This window comes from Silene latifolia, chromosome Y, assembly GCF_048544455.1.
Source record: "Silene latifolia isolate original U9 population chromosome Y, ASM4854445v1, whole genome shotgun sequence".
Taxonomy (NCBI): Eukaryota; Viridiplantae; Streptophyta; class Magnoliopsida; order Caryophyllales; family Caryophyllaceae; genus Silene; species Silene latifolia.
The window spans coordinates 381,444,574-381,461,229 of NC_133538.1; positions in this window are offsets into that span (position 1 = coordinate 381,444,574).

The following is a 16,656-nucleotide window of genomic DNA, read 5'->3' on the forward strand; positions in this document are numbered from 1 at the left end:
TTTCGGAAAGAGGTTTAACCATTTCATTTTCATAATGAGTTTAAGTAACGACACTAGCGTGGTTAACAATTAACTTACCTCTTGTAGATATCGGTATATCTTTCTTTGCAATTTTTAATTATAAATCTCATTTATATTCAAGGACGCAACTTTGTTTTATTTAGGCTCTTAAGTAAATATCAATATTGAAACTCTATTTATATCTAGGTCATAAACTAGCAAAATCTATTGTTGAGACTTTTCTTTAGTCATTATCTTTCAAGAACTTTCTTTTGGTCTCCTCGTGTAGTTATCTTAAGAACATATTCTTTTGATTACTTCACTTATCTTAAGAACATATTCTTTCGATTACTTCACTTGGTCTCTTTTGTCATGTAGATCTCATCTATTCATGTATACTTTCTATTTTGGTATACAAATCATTCTTTCTTTCGTAGATCTCATTTACTCAAGCATACAAATTATTCTTTGTATTTTTTGTGTCTTCATTTTTCTCCCACTCTATCTTTAGAATAAATACACTAGATATTCAAAGATAGATTATGAGACACAAACAATGATTTTGATGTAGAAGGAGGACTATCTCATAGATTGACTAATAGATTTTAGATTTGATGAGTGTTCTTGGTAATTGACATTCCTTTAGGAGAGTTCATCAACTCAACATCACTTTATAATTGATCATACACAAGTTTCAAGCTTGTGGAGATATAATGAATCCTATCATTATAATTGTCAATTGGTTCACTTTAAGTAGATGTTCATATGTTTCTATGTGCAAGCATATAAAGACGAATTTTTAGAACAAACAAATACGATAAAAGGGGTGACTTGGGTTGCAAGCCAAGCCACCAAAATCCAAAATACAACCATTATTTTAAAAGGATCACACATTTCCATGTCGAACACGGAAATCAAAATAGTTCTAAAATCCATAACATTAAAATAAAGACAATAATAAAAGTCAAGCTTCATTGGTAGCTACTCCTAGCTTCTTCATGATTTCTTAAGCTTGCTTCTCTTTTCCCTTGTCTTTGCTTGGAGGAGGCCCTATTTACAATAAAAAGGGAATACATTATCACAACTTGTATCAAAATACCATATTTGAATTAGAAACATAAAAGAAAGGATAGTAATTTACCTACTTGAGTGATCTTTCCAGCTTTGATGTCACCAAGATACTTAGAACAATTCCTCGTCCAATGTCCAACACCATTACAATAATGGCATTTATCAAGAGGACCCTTCTTAGGTTTGGAAGTGCTAGCTTCAAAATTCCTAGCCTTGGTGTTCATGGGAGCTTGCCTCTTACTCTTTTTCCCATTCTTCTTGAACTTCCCCTTGCTCTTAGTGCTTATATTTAGCACATCATTAGGTGGGCTAACATTTAGCCCCATGTCTCTTTCGGCTTGCACAAGTAACTTATGCAACTCCTCAAGAGACACGTCCTTGTCTTGCATATTGAAATTCACCCGGAATTGCACATATGCTTTGACTTTGGATAAGGAGTGAAGAATCCTATCAACAATGAGCTCCTTGGAGATTTCAACCTTTTGAATTTTCAATGTCTCGACTAGCTCCAACAATTTGAGCTCGTGAGGGCTAACCTTTTGGCCCTCCTTGAAATCGAGATTAAAGAATGCCGAGGCCGCCTCATATTGTACGATCCTCAGTGTTTGTGAGAACATTGTCACAAGTTTGGAATAGATTTCATAAGCGGTGCCCATTTTAAAGGCTCTCCTTTGGAGATCCGCCTCCATAGCAAAAATCAACACATTTTTGATAGCGGCGGACTCTTTGTGGTAAGCCTCATATGCTTCCCTAGTGGTGGCACTCGACCTAGCATTAGGTTCGGGTGGAGAGGCCTCAATGAGGTAACGAAGCTTGTCGTCACCTTGAGCGGCTAATTTGAGTTGGGCATCCCAATCGGAGAAATTTGACCCATTCTTTTCAAGTTTACAACGATCCATAAAGGATCGGAGCCATGAAACATTAGTGAGAGTGTGAGCGTTGTTTGGTGCGGCCATTTGTTATGAGAAATAGAAGTGGTCTACAAAACAAAAATAGAAGGAATAAAACACTTGTCGTTTTTAAAATAATAATAATACTCGTAAATTTTAATTTAAACAAGTTTTATTGCATTTATCTAGTGACCTCTACCCAACTTTGATAAATGATTCCAAGACCCAAATTCATATCAACTTGGGCACGCTTTGGCGATACTTCCCTTATAAATATAACTTGGTGGATTAATGATCCGGACGATGTCGTCACTCATCCAATCAAACACATTTATAATACTCAACATACAACTAGTTAGCGGTAAGTCGAGGTCGATCCATGGGACGGTGTGCTTTGGGTTCTAAGTCTGTCTATCTCAATTTATGCTAGTGTCACGATTTGTTTGGGTTTGTAGTTGTGTCTAGACTAATGCAAGCAATAAGGTAAAACAAGCAATAAAAGGAAGGATGTAAATAATTGATAAAAAATGCTAGGATATCATGGGGGCATAGGGGATTCATGGTGTTGATCATACAAACATGTTTACAAGGTTGCAAGCAATTAATGTTGTGGAGGAACCGAGTTGGGTTATATCTTACGGTTCTTAGGAAGAGTTGGGTCCCGGAGCCGAATCGATTAGATTGTACGACACCTACAAGTCGACTTACTTTCCTCCTATTTAACTTCTATGCATGGTCTAACAAGACTCGAGTTGGTTTATATCTTACAAGTCAAGTTGAGTAGATAAGAGATGGTAAAAATGCAAGGATTCATAGGCTTAACATTTCATCAAACATAACATGTGCATAAAGTTGACATCACAACAAGCAAGCAATTTAATCATGTGAACATATTAGATTAAGCATGAATCAATCCCATGTTGGTTTCCCCTAATTACCCATTAATCCTAGCTAAAGAAACTACTCACTCATTATCATGGAAAATATGTCATTAATGGTGTCAATCATCACAACAAGTATAAACATGATAATAGAATGAAGAAATGAACAATAAAGATTAAAGAGTAAAGGAATTATACCAAACTTGAGGTGATCCAAATAATAAAGCAAAGAATAATAGAAGAAACTTGATGATTGATGGAAGGTTGTCAATCCTCCAATAATAACCCAATAATCTTCAATTACCCAATAATAAACTTGAATAATAAACTTGAACAATAATTAAGGAGAGATTAATGTGTAATTTGTGGAAAGATTGAAGATTAATCTATTCTAATCTACTCCTAATCTAATCTAAGAGGAATTTCTAATAAAACTTGATTATATTCTCATAAAACTTCCTGATTTGATTATTACAAATGGGGTATTTATAGTGGAAATTACGTGGATGCGTTAGGGTTAACTAAGGGATAAACTAGTAATTACACTTTTGAGTTTAGAGCAGGGAGGAGCCGGTATTTCTCGAAGGAAGGGCTTCTTTCTTTGTAGCTTGGAGAAGACGAAATTATGCTGTGAAGAAATCCGTGCGTATTGGGGTCGGGACGGGCGGATTCTGTTGAGGGAAGACGAGCGGATTCGAAGGAATCCGGGCGGATTCTGGCGGGGCAATCCGAGCATCTTTGGTGGAAATCCGCTCGGATTGTGCTACGTGGAGACGGGCGGATTGGAGACAATCCGCTCGGATTGTTCTTCAGCAGTGATTCTCATTCTTTTCTTCCCTTTTGCTCACTTCCGTTTTATTCTTGTGGGATTGATCTTTAGTCCTTGCTTCCTCTTCATACTAGTCCATCTAATATCGTCAATATGCTTTCAAATATGCACGAAAGACGGGAATTTCCGCCTTATTATTTCCTTTTCTACAAAACATATGAAATGCGATAGAAAAGCAAATAGGAAGGTTTTGACGGATAAAATAGCCATAGAATATTATAATAGTATGCAAAATAGGCTCAATTAGGGGACTAAATATGCTCAAATAATGTTCACATCAAATATCCCCAAACCGAACCTTTACTCGTCCCGAGTAAAGAGGTGACAAAAACTAGACCTTTATTTAAACTATCCTAATAACAAGCCGATATGAGACAATTAGCGGGTCTCACTCCGCCCCTTCAACTCACAACAAGACAACCATGAGGTAGGATGCCTTCTTGCAAGGCAAGGTGGGTCTTGCCAAAATGGCGACACATCCAATCATTAAAGCACACAAAATCAAGTAATGGATGCATCTACAAAATAATAGCCACTTTCCTCATCTAAGTGGCGAAAATTATCTACAAGGGAAGCAATTCAAGGGTACACACTCCTTCATAGATGCAATTTATTCAAACTACTAAGCCTAGAAGGATACCAATAAATCACCTTCAAGTTGTGTCAAGCTAGGGTACCTTTGTCCTCAATCGTTAAATGCTTTTGTCAAGAATAGACTCCTTATAGTGTTAGAAACACTGGAGGATCGCGGAATTCCCCCTCTTGCCTAGACAAGAAGAAGGGTCGTCCCCTCTCTACCATGCACAAAAATTGATACGGTGGATAAAGGGATCGATAGTATTTGAGTTTCATTTGGGAGTTCGCTTTTGTTGTTGTTTTTCCCCCCAATTTCTTGTGGCATTTGACTTTTGAGAACACTTTCTTTTTGCCATTTCTTTTGATTTTTGGCATTTCAATACTTGACAACTTTCAACTTTTCTTTGCATTTCTTTTGAACATTTTCAAAGTCACCCCATATGTAGTGAGGGTGGCTTATATTTGAAACTTTAGGAGTTCTATTTTTGCTCCTCTTTTCATTTGATGCATTTTTTTTGCAAACTTTCTTTTCTTTTCTTTTCTTTTCATTTCTTGAACTCAAATTGATTTCTTTTTGTGCCCATTCCCTTTGATGACAAAATATATGGTAGAACATGGATGATGGATGGATGGATGCATGGTTTCAAGGGTCACCTTGGAATAAACGGTAGCCAAGGAGTTATCACACCACAAGGTACTCTTGACTAGGCCTTAATCCATGGGTCAAAGGATACTAGCATGACACATCCTTGGGTGTTTTACAAGTATTCTAACAAGCAAAGTTTTAAGAAGAAAAAGCATCTACTAGGGCCTATATACACTTGTCAAGCTTCCCAAGTAGACGGTTTTGCAAAAATTTTCTAACCATGCAAACTACATGCCATGATGCAACTAACATATAAACATCCTAATGCAAATGATTCTACCAATTAATATGCCATATAAACTAAATGCAAGTCCTAAGTTCACATTGTTTTTGCCGCATCAATCAAAATAAAGCCACATAGTCATTAACATAAAGAGGAAAAAGGAGATTGGAAAGATCATACCATGCGGTCTTCAATATCCTCATGTCTCGGATGTGACAGAGTCGATCAATGTGAAAAAGGATAAACAAACACAATATATACAATAATATATACAAGACTACACTACAAAGGAAATGAACATGTTTTTGATTTTTTCAATTTTCAAATTTTTATGGTTTTTTGTTTTTATGAAATTAAAAGACATATTTTTGTGATTTTTCGAAATTTTTCAATTGGTGCATTTTGGAGTATAAATTCCCATCCCTCACTTTATTTTGGACATTGTCCTCAATGTACATGTAGGAGTAGGAATGAAAAAGAAAAACATGTTTTTGAATTTTTGATTTTTTTTTTTGAAGTAAAGTACAAATGCAATAATATGATAAGAATGAATGCATGCTCTAACTAAATGCAATTCTATATGACATATATATAACAAATGAACGAATGCAATCTACACTAGATTATATGATGCATGAGTTAAACTATGGTCACTTATGATCAAACCTCCCCAAACCGATTTAAACACCATTTCTAGTGTAGAAATGAATAGGTTTGGCCATTAGTGACAATGCATGAATTCTAGTCTATATGCAACTATCTATATGAATTATATTACAATGCAATTATACTATGAACTAACTAATGTAAATGCAATATGAAATATAATACAAATGTATGCAAAAGCTACACTAAATGCAATGTATATACAAAAGAGAGAGGAGGGAGAGATGGGTATCATACAAATGGAAGTGGTGAAGTAGGCCTCTTTCACTCGTCATCCTCATTTTGATCATAGCCACAACCATGAGAGCTTCCGGCTTGATCATATCCGCGTGCTTGGCCCCAATATCCTCCTTGGTCAAATCCTCCTCCTTGCCCCGAGTACCCTCCACCTTGGCTAGAATGCCCTCCGTCTCCTCGACCCTAAGCGTGGTCCCCATAATTTGGGAACAAGAGCTCCGGTTGTGCCCAAGAGGGCTTAGGGCCATCGGGGTCAATATACCCTTGTTGAGCCATGTTATAGTATTGGGGGTAGAGGGCCAAGTAGTTGTCTTCCCTCCCTTTATGCACCCCAAGGTCCACTCTATTCATGAGTGCCATCAAATCATTAATGCCCGGGGTATTGGGGATTGCCGGTTGAAATTCGGTATATGGGGTAGGGTATGGCGGGATAGGTACGTTGGAAGGTGGGCAAATATGTACTCCCGGCCCTCCACGAGGTGGTTGACAGTGTGGCTCTTCCCTTTGAGGGGGATTATCAAGAATTTGGATATCAAGGAGGTAGCTTGGTGGAGGAGAGTATGGACTCAATCTTGGGTCAATGCCCGGTATTTTCCATCCTTCAAGGATCATCGAAGTGCATCCCTTGGTGTGCCACTCCACACTCCCATCTCGAGTGTAGTTATACCATCGGTGACTGTGGAAGATGGTGTGCTCATCAATCAAAGTCCTCCCCTCAAGGGGAGTATAGGCTCCTCGGGTATTGAACCCGGGACAAAGGTGGTGAGCCAAAATGGTAATTAGACCTCCCATCACGAAGGTTTTGAGTTGGGTGGTCCCTTGAGCAAAATCATGGAACCTAGTAAGTATCTCAAGTGGCGTATTAAAGTTATAACGCCTCACCGCTCGAACATTCAAATAGGACTCAAGAAAAGTTAAGTCGATGAGGGTACACCTATCTTGTTCGTACCTCCCATTGATGCAACCGGCTACAAAGCGTTCGGTGAATCGAATCACCGGATGTTGGATGGCAAAGGTATAGCAACGCTTTATATGGGTAAAGTCCCTCCCGGAGATAGCCTTCCAAAGAAAGTCCACACCAAAATTATCGGGCTTCTCGGTATGGTCGGTGGGTACTTCAAGACCGAAAACATAGGCAAATTCCTCAAGAGAAAGAACATGGTCTAGGTTGCATAACCTAAACTCCATGCCCACATTGTTGTGGGTATCCGCCATAATGCAAAGGCTACTCAAGAATTCAAGGGTGAGACTAAGGTAAGTCTCTTCATGGGCATGGAAAAGTTTCCCAATGCCAAGGCCATTAAAGAACATCTCAGTAGGGTACCTTATCTTAAGGATTTCCAACACCCTAGTGTCTAAAAATTGAGTAGGTTCGTACTTCTTACCTAGTAACTCGACAAATTTTTGGCGGTGGTCGTCGGATTGAAAGAGCACTTCTTGGAAGTGGTTGAGTTGTTCAATGCCTCCCCTCATTAAGGGTCAGGTGCTCCTTGGTAGTACTACCTCTCGCGGTGTTGAAGAGGTTGATCCCTTGCGCTTCTTCCCGAATGATTCAACCAATTTCTTGGCCTTTCCTTTGGTGTTTGTCAATGGTGCCATTTGGATGTTGATGATGGGGGTGTTTTTGAGGATGGGATGGTGATTTTGAGGATTGAGATGAGTGTTTTAGGGTTTGGTAAGGTGAGGAAATGAGGGAGAAAGGGGGGTGATTATATAGAAGGAGTAGGGAATCCGAACGGATAAGGTTGGGTCGGACTCGTTTTATCCGCAGGAACAGGACAATCAAGCGGATTTCAGTCGGGACGGGCGGATTCTCAGAGAAGAAGACGGGCGTCTTTGTTAGAATCCGCACGGATTCTAGGACAGGGAATTTCGTTGGCTGAGAAGCGGGGAAAGACGGGCGGATTGTATATAGGACGCACGGCTTGATCGGGACGGGCGGATTGTAAACAATCCGCACGGATTCTTTGACAGTTTAAAATCTTGCTTCTGGATGACACACGGGACGGGCGTCCCGTGAAGAAGACGGACGTATTGTCCAGGACGGGCGGATTTGCTCGAATCCGCACGGATTCTCCTTCAGTTTTAGCCTTTTTCTTTTTCGCGGGTCTTGGTCGGGCGGATTTTCTCGAATTCGGGCGTCTCCTGCTTCTTTTCCTTCTACTTCTTTCTTCTTCGTGAAACAACACACCCCTTTTCACCGGTTTTCTCTTTTTCCTTGTCCTTTTCTGAAATTTGCTCATGAAACATGTAAGATGACTCTCTCTCTCTTCTCTCTCATGCAAGAAATTAAATGCAAATGGAAATGTACAATATTATACAAAGTAAAGGGGTCCAAGAAATATCTTACAAATGGTGGTTTGAGATAGGACTCCACCAAACTAGTTCAAATCGTAGAAACTCTTATCCATAGAGCTCAATGCTCTTAATAAAAGATCAAAAGCTTGTGAACAAGCTCCAAATAAGCACAAGTATGGGTTGCTCAATTTGAATATGAAATTTGGCCAAGGAGGCTTGTAGAATGTTCTTTTCCTTGCCTTCTCCTTAGTGTTAGAGCTTTCCCGATGCTTCAAATAGGTAAACCCATGATTCTTGTCAACACTAAGCATGAAGTGTGGTTCATTTTCATCCGTGGACTTCCACTTACCAACTTCTTCTTCAATTTTGGTGATGATGATAGCATTTTGATTTTTCAATCCTTACAAGGTAGAAGGAGAATTTTCATAACTTTGATGATTGGAAACCATAGGAGTTGAGATTGCGGGTGCCAAATCTTCACAAGTAGCCTCACGAGCAATTTTCTCTTTGAGCTTTTTCACCAAATAGCTCTTGTAAGAAACTTTGGCCTTTTGAAGAAGGTCTATCATATCCTCTTCAATGATCATTGGCTCCAAGATAGGTGCCAAGTGGTCTTCATGAAGGATAAAGGAAGGACGTTCTTCTTCATGATAGGGTATCTCAAAAGTCTCAAGGATAGGCTCCTCAAGCAAGGTGATATTGTGAGTCCCTCCTCTAGGTTCATCATCATTGTTGCTATCTTCACATGAATCATAAATGTGGGCTTCATTTAACTCTTTTTCCAACACTTCAACGTTCATATCAAAAGACACACCCTCATACTCACAGAGGTTAAGAGTATTTGGTTTGCTCAACCTCATGTCTTCTTCATCGAACACAACACTTTCATAGTCACAAGAGCTCAAGGAACTTGGCTCCTCCCACTTCTCATCTTCCATGTCAAAGGTCACTACTTCAAATTCGCATTTATGCTCAATGTCCAAAGAACGGTGGTGAGTGATTTCTTTTAATTGGGCAATTTGAATCCTCAATTCCTCTCTTTGGATAACAATGTTTTTAAGAACATTATCTTCTTTTTGGCTCTCTTCTAGCATTTGTTTGAAGAAGTTTTGTTGATCTCCCATCATTTGAAGAATCATGTTTTGAATGGGTTCATCTTCTTGTTGTGGGTAGGTGTGAAAGTGGTTGTATTGTGGCAATTGAAGTTCATTGTGAAACGGGTATTGGGTGGGTGGTTGTTGTTGATATTGGGTGTGGTGATTTTGGTGGGAAAAATTGGGGTAGTGGTTAGGATTTTCGTTGTATGAGTAGTAAGGTAGGTTTGTGTTGACTTGCTCCTCAAACTCCCCATACCCATAGTCATACTCAAAGAATCTACCACATACTCCATATGTTAAGTCTTGGGTCATCATCATAGTTAAGACAAGTTAACGACTACAAGCATGGAAACTATGGAAAAATGGTAAGAACAATCCTTGAGGAACAAGTTCCTCAAGGTGAAAGCACAATTAAAATAGACAAACAAATAAGAACTTAATCACATAGCACCATCCCCGGCAACGGCGCCATTTTGATCCGGACGATGTCGTCACTCATCCAATCAAACACATTTATAATACTCAACATACAACTAGTTAGCGGTAAGTCGAGGTCGATCCATGGGACGGTGTGCTTTGGGTTCTAAGTCTGTCTATCTCAATTTATGCTAGTGTCACGATTTGTTTGGGTTTGTAGTTGTGTCTAGACTAATGCAAGCAATAAGGTAAAACAAGCAATAAAAGGAAGGATGTAAATAATTGATAAAAAATGCTAGGATATCATGGGGGCATAGGGGATTCATGGTGTTGATCATACAAACATGTTTATAAGGTTGCAAGTAATTAATGTTGTGGAGGAACCGAGTTGGGTTATATCTTACGGTTCTTAGGAAGAGTTGGGTCCCGGAGCCGAATCGATTAGATTGTACGACACCTACAAGTCGACTTACTTTCCTCCTATTCAACTTCTATGCATGGTCTAACAAGACTCGAGTTGGTTTATATCTTACAAGTCAAGTTGAGTAGATAAGAGATGGTAAAAATGCAAGGATTCATAGGCTTAGCATTTCATCAAACATAACATGTGCATAAAGTTGACATCACAACAAGCAAGCAATTTAATCATGTGAACATATTAGATTAAGCATGAATCAATCCCATGTTGGTTTCCCCTAATTACCCATTAATCCTAGCTAAAGAAACTACTCACTCATTATCATGGAAAATATGTCATTAATGGTGTCAATCATCACAACAAGTATAAACATGATAATAGAATGAAGAAATGAACAATAAAGATTAAAGAGTAAAGGAATTATACCAAACTTGAGGTGATCCAAATAATAAAGCAAAGAATAATAGAAGAAACTTGATGATTGATGGAAGGTTGTCAATCCTCCAATAATAACCCAATAATCTTCAATTACCCAATAATAAACTTGAATAATAAACTTGAACAATAATTAAGGAGAGATTAATGTGTAATTTGTGGAAAGATTGAAGATTAATCTATTCTAATCTACTCCTAATCTAATCTAAGAGGAATTTCTAATAAAACTTGATTATATTCTCATAAAACTTCCTGATTTGATTATTACAAATGGGGTATTTATAGTGGAAATTAGGTGGATGCATTAGGGTTAACTAAGGGATAAACTAGTAATTACACTTTTGAGTTTAGAGCAGGGAGGAGCCGGTATTTGTCGAAGGAAGGGCTTCTTTCTTTGTAGCTTGGAGAAGACGAAATTATGCTGTGAAGAAATCCGTGCGTATTGGGGTCGGGACGGGCGGATTCTGTTGAGGGAAGACGAGCGGATTCGAAGGAATCCGGGCGGATTCTGGCGGGGCAATCCGAGCGTCTTTGGTGGAAATTCGCTCGGATTGTGCTAAGTGGAGACGGGCGGATTGGAGACAATCCGCTCGGATTGTTCTTCAGCAGTGATTCTCCTTCTTTTCTTCCCTTTTGCTCACTTCCGTTTTATTCTTGTGGGATTGATCTTTAGTCCTTGCTTCCTCTTCATACTAGTCCATCTAATATCGTCAATATGCTTCCAAATATGCACGAAAGACGGGAATTTCCGCCTTATTATCTCCTTTTCTACAAAACATATGAAATGCGATAGAAAAGCAAATAGGAAGGTTTTGACGGATAAAATGGCCATAGAATGTTATAATAGTATGCAAAATAGGCTCAATTAGTGGACTAAATATGCTCAAATAATGTTCACATCAATTAACCCTTTAATAGATTCTACTTTTAGAACTCTTGGTCGATACAATTACATTAATTTTTATCTTTAGCCCAAAACACATCCGGCTATGGTCGAGAATACTTTTGTTGAGTACAACCCAAATTTCGAATAAATGTGTCCATGATCCAAATTCACATTAACTTGGGCACGCTTTGGCGATACAACCCTCATCAACATGAATTCGGTGGATAGACATTTATCACCCACTTCCCCTACCTAACAAGGTTTGTACCCCGGTTTGGCCGAGCGCACTCCCTCACGAAATAGGTTTTCATGGTTTCTAATTTTTGGTAAGGCTAAGACTCAATTGTTTATTTAGCGAGAGGTCATGTCAATTTATTATCTATCACGTTTAGTTATGGTTGCATGCAACATATAAATAAAATGCAAAGCATAAAAAAAATCCTAGTATGGATTTGCTAAAATAGTAAATCTAATAAACTATTACAAATTCGGAAACCAACTCCTTTGGTCCCTTGATCTTCGGTCTGGGTACGCATCTCGAGGTAACACCGTCTTCATGGAAACTCAGGGAAAATTACAAATAATAAATAATAAATACATAATTTCCTATTATACATTTGTAATAAAAATAAATCTATTAAATTACAAAACGTTGATACGAGATCACAATAATTACAACCGAATCGATATTCCCATACACTTCGGGTAATACCAATTAAAAACTAAGGCCATACTAAGTAAAATTACATAATTCAAAAATTATATAAAATAAAATATGACAATCATAAATAAAATACAGCATTATAATATATATGAACATGCTTAATTTTATGCTAAATCGCCTTTTAAGAGCCAATATCGTACAAGTTATCGGTTTTTATGGATTTGCGTGATTATAACTTGTTAAAATCACAAAATGTCTCATAAATTCATATTTATGTTCAAGTTAATTACCCTAACCATATTAGGACTCAAAACTTAGTCTTCACTAATATTTTGACAATAACTCAACTTGATTTCTTAATATTGTTCATTATGGACCAAAAATACAAAATTATGCTATAAACTTCAAATTAAATTATAAAAATTTCAAATAATTCCAAAATTTGAAATTTAAACTCATTAACATTCTAGAAAAATACCATGACACTCATAATGTTCAAAAATTAGGTTAAATATTTCGAAAAAATATCGAGAAAAAGAATGTTGCGGTTTATCGGTTTTAACAAATATGACAATAAAATATGAGAAAAATTATTTTCATCAAATTTTCACTTTTATATCTGAAATATATGATAAAATGCAACATGTGACATTTTTCTTTAGTCGTGAAATATGTTTTAGCATTATAACTAATTATAGTCACTATTTATGTGATTTTTCATCAAAAATTCATAAATCATGCAAAAAGACTTCACTATAGCCAAAACTTTTATACACATCTTATAAAATTGCATGTGACAACATATTAAATTTCCATGATGAGATTCGAAATATAACTTATATTAACCTAATAAACCCTTTAAATTCGATTTAAGCTTATAAAATCCATATTTCAATCAAAATAACTTAGTTTATCACGAGATTTAACATGCCAACATTAGATAATATATGTAAAAATATATCAAAAAACAAATGAAAAATTCAAAGTTTAGCTATTTTTCGTCCAAAAATGACATTTTTCTCATAAAAATCACATTTTAATGCCAATAATATATAAAATGAACAATAAAATCCATAAATGAACCAAAATATCCCAAATACATTTTAGGACCATAAAATTTAACATGCAAAGTGATTTCGTGATATATCATAATAAACACAAAATTACAAGTTTTATTTGTTAATAAGATTAATTCGGAAAAACAATAAACTGATTTGCATGCAAACAACCTAAGGCTCATGATACCACTTGTTGGGATTCATTAATCTCATTAGTATACATATTCATATATGAATTAATTTATTTGGTCATAAAATAAATACAAGATCTTATGCATGCAAACATAAAACAAAGTAGAGAAGAAATCGTCACTTCTTACATTGGTGCTTCGGATTTATGGCACCAACAAGATCTCCTACTTGTTAGTTCTTGAGCTTTCCAACAATGGATGAACAAAGGTTCAAATTAGAACCTCTCCCAAAATCTTATACCCAAGGAACACCCTTAATAACTAATATTATTATGAACTAGTAATAATACTAATCTTACTTAAAATTTAGATACAAAATGGTGTTTTTGTTCTCTTGTATTTCGGTCAAGAGAAGAGGATTTTGTGAGCTTTCTTTCTCTAAAATTATTTCACAAATGTAGAGAGTAGAGGATTTTTCTTACACTGGAAAAATAGTAGTGTAGTGAATGAATAATAGAGGAATCCATTTGGTTCCTCTTAGTGGAAAAACCGGTGGGGTGGGCTTAAAGGGGAGCCAATGCATGGTCTTGTTCTTCTCAAGATGAGACTAGGCATTCAAGGCTAGATATTAGGTTTAATCATTATGTTTCCAATTAAAAATAAAAACACAATATAAACCTTAATCCCCTCCAATATTTCGGTACACTTGAATAAAATGGGTAGTCCATTTTATTTTGTCATTTGTCAATTTTGTCACATGTTTACATGTTACAAGACATGTCACAATGCAATGAATTTTTAACATATTAAAAATCAACATATTAATAAAATATGTCATATACAAAATTAACTAGTAATTCTTAATTACTTGTACCAAAATGGTTTATCAAATTATAAATTACAACGTCTTGTATTTATAATAAATTATTCATTCAATTTCAGTTGTTTAGTAAACAATAATTTTATCTAAGTAATAAAACAATTTGATTACTTAGTACGTATCTTATTTAATCGAATTACAATGAGACACGTTAATTTTACTCGCAAAATCATCCGTCAATTTTAAGCAATTTAATTAACTCGTATCGGCATACGATTAATTAAATAATCAATTAAGAGTATTTCCCTATAGGTATGACCTAAGGGGATCAACTGATCACCATCGTCGTACGACACTAATGTCAAACTCTAGTCAGCCAATCATTACCGATATATGTGGACCAGTTGACTGTAAAAAATTACTTCCCACATGTATTCTTAAATATGAGATTTAAACATGTGATCATTATGATCGACAGTTGTGATCGCATTATTGTCGGAGGACACTTATTCCAACATCCCCACTATATGACAAATAGTTGAAACCTGTATGGTAATCATATATCGCCAATCACACCGATACCCGGGGGCTTACATTTATTACCCATGTTTACCGTGGTGACATAAGCACGTTTAAAACAAAATTCGCCCACTCATCTCCAGGGTCGAATTCCGGTGCATGGGGTTGACAGACCCGGACTACTTACCACCCGGCTAGTTATCCCCGAGGTCTACCATCTATCATCAAGACCTTCGGAAACCTGGATGCGATCCACCTAACGCGTACGAGACTGATCAGGTCCCCACCTAAAGTATGGTCACACTCTCGCGTACTCTCGAGTCTAAGGATAGGTCCACTAAAGGCTTCGTACGCACGGACGGTTTTATACGGTTAAGCTAATTGCTATTCTTCCATGTCATTACGTACACAATAATAACAACATGCTTTCCCGCTCAATGAGCTTTCGAATTCAATCCTCAAAATGCCGAAGAAAATAATAAATATTTCGAAATTCATTTTTAAAACATTATTTGTTAACTCCAATTTCAAATCGAATTTCTTTCCTTGATAAAAGTTTTATCAAAACCAAATAGCTCAAATTCAATCATTGGTCGCCTTATTGGGTTTATCCCTATTTATAAGCCAGGACTTCGCTATCGAACTAGGTTAATAATACAAGTGAAATACCATATTATCAACCCAAGTTTAATCAATTCAATTAAGGGATGGTCTTAGACCCTTGGTAGTTAATTGATTGTAAAATCGCTTCCTAATTCAGTTTTTACTAATCCACTTTATATAATTGATTTAATTAACTAAATCATCCAAGTAAAGAAAATTTGATCGAAAGTCGAAAGTGACTTATTTTAAAATTCCAATTTGGTACTATTTTGACACTAGATTAGTAATAAGGAGATTAACGAATCATTTCCTTATTCAATTAAGTTCACTCTATACTATTAAATTTATTAATTGAAAAATTTAAATTGAGAGGAATTGTCCGAAAGGGTTTTACAAGACCTTTGTCAAAATTCCGATTTAGTACTTCTATATTTGGCTAACAATACGGTAAGCTATGAGAACTCGGTTTTAGTTGAGAACGTGAGTTTGAGTACAAATATATTTAAGCCTTTGAAAATTTTATTCTTATTCTCAATTCGAATAAAATGCCTTGATTGAGAAATTTCAAAAGGAACTATTTAAGTCAAATCCATTTACCTAAGGTAAAAGTAATTGGTACTCAAATCCTTTTGAAATTGATGTAAAAATAATTGTTATCAAATGATGACTCACAAAATAAAATTACTTCTTAATCGACACAACCTTAAAATTTGAAATTAGACTACTGATATCGTGTGTCAGGCCTAAACGATCGCCAAGGTTCTAAACTTCTAACTCAATCGTAGAAAATAAAATAGGTTTTTAGATTATTATATTTTTGGGGGTATCGATGGTCAGTCTCGCAAACAATAATTAAATTACATTTCTTTTAAAATAAATAATAAAACCCGAAAATTAAATAACATGACCTCTTAAATTATACATGAAATTACATAAAAACAAATAACAACACATTGACACAACATTTAAGACGGAAATACTAAAATAATTTTATGAGTCGTTTTATAACATTTGCGTAAAACACTAAAACAGGTTTTCCTTTGGCTTGGGCTTAAACCGTCACCACATCCAAAGTAAATTTATTCTCTTGAAAATAGTATTTTAACTCATAAGACGATTCTTATGATTATCGTCTTACTTAATCAACATAAGAAATAATCATATAATAAAGAATCTAGTCAAATATTACTAATTAGTAATTTACTTATCAATTATAATATATTAATAAATTAGTAAAAACAAATTTTCAACATTTAAAAAGTTACAGTAGAGAGGAAAAGCAACACGGTCT